Here is a 1746-nt window from a genome sequence, read left to right as displayed (position 1 = left end):
GCAACCATCATCTCTAGGCCGAATAAGATCTGGATCACCGTTACCGCCCGAGATATCGCTCACAGACGACGGGAGACCGAGCCGCCATCTAGCAAGGCCTGGCCCAAGCGACGCCTGAGGCACGCATCGGCTCGACCAAGTCCACACGTCCCAGCGCGCTGACGCATCACTCGCCGCCATGCCCATCAGATCCAGGTTGCCGTTGTGAGCACATGCCAGCAAGGAGCCAGCCCGAGGCACCACCGGTGTGACCCGGTGTTGCCATGCCGGTCAACACGAGGCCAAGGCAGCCGGTGCACAGGACCAAATCCATGTGGATCCATGATTGCCGCGCCGGCGGCCCCTCACCAATGAGCCGTCTCCGTGAAGCAGCGTGCCACCGAACAACCAATGTCGTCGGAGCAGCCGCCACGGATAGATCTGGCAAAGGAAAGATTGTTTTAGGTGATTCCGAGCTTCTTTCTTGAATCACAAAGACCTAGATCCTTCCTTTCCTAGTGTTCATCTCTCTTCACTTCAAATCTATCATTTTGTGTGTGTGAGAGGAGAGAGAGAGATGGAGAGAGAGAGAGATCTTACGAGCTCTTGGGAGTGCTTGGATTGGACATCTTTTTGAGGAGTTTTACCAAGTCACTTTACTTTGCTTGTTACTGTTGGAGGATGTGTACGCCTCCTAAACAATTATGAGTCATTTGAGATCCTTCATCCACAATTGTGAAGGAATTAAGAGTTTGCTCAAGGTCTACATATCGCCGTCTTAGTGGAAAAGATACCTCGAGTGAGACCTGCGCTTTATGGTCCATAATCTATGGTGGAAATAGGTGGGCATGCCCCAAGTGGGCTCTTTGTAGTCGAAGCCATCGGTACCTTTGTGGTTTGAACCTTCATTGACGAGGAGTAGGATAGCACAAACTATCCGAACATGAGTAAAACATCATCGAGCCTCCCAATGTTTGCATTGCCTTACTATATTTTTTTTACTTTCATCCATTGTCCTGCTTCTGCTCATTATCATTTCATAGACTTGCTAGTTAGTATCTTTAAGCAATCTTGAGTGTAGCCTAAAAACCACCAACCTAAAAATTTGAGTAGACAAAATCATTACAAGACCAAAAACTCACACTATGAATCTAGAACAAAAGAATGGGCAAAAAGCGAGCATGAACTGCAAAAGGGTAAGATATCAACAAACTTCCGCTCGAATCTGGTTGTTCTGGGCAAGGATGAGTGCCAATGCACGTGAATGGATGGACCACCATTACAAGTTTTTCTCAGTTGTGTACGCATTAACAATTTAGAGAGAGAGATGGGGTCATCAATTTCGTGGTCACCGAGGAATGTTGTCTCGAGGATGAAAGGCGAGGCATACTCGCGGTTGAGAAAAATAAGGGAAGAAATGACTCGGTTAATGAAAATGAAGCGTCTGGACTAGCTATGGGATGTCACTCAAAATTTCAATGTACTTCAGAATCATCAATTGATTCTAGGTGGCACTAAAACAACTGGGATCCAAGAATTCGTTTCCAACTCTCTAATTCCAGTGCCTGTTTTCCATATGCACATTTTATTTTTGTTGAAAAACAACATCAGCTTATAACATCTGAATGTAACACACATGAGTTTCATACTCATGGTCCTAAAAAAAACATAAGCACAAAGTTGGATCTTTATGGTTGATGTTGCCGAGACCTTTGTGGTTCAGACCACCATGAACGAGTAGGATAACACCAACTGTCCAAAATCACA

This window comes from Triticum dicoccoides, chromosome 7A (assembly GCF_002162155.2).
Source record: "Triticum dicoccoides isolate Atlit2015 ecotype Zavitan chromosome 7A, WEW_v2.0, whole genome shotgun sequence".
Classification (NCBI taxonomy): Eukaryota; Viridiplantae; Streptophyta; class Magnoliopsida; order Poales; family Poaceae; genus Triticum; species Triticum dicoccoides.
Note: the sequence above shows the minus strand (reverse complement) of the source record.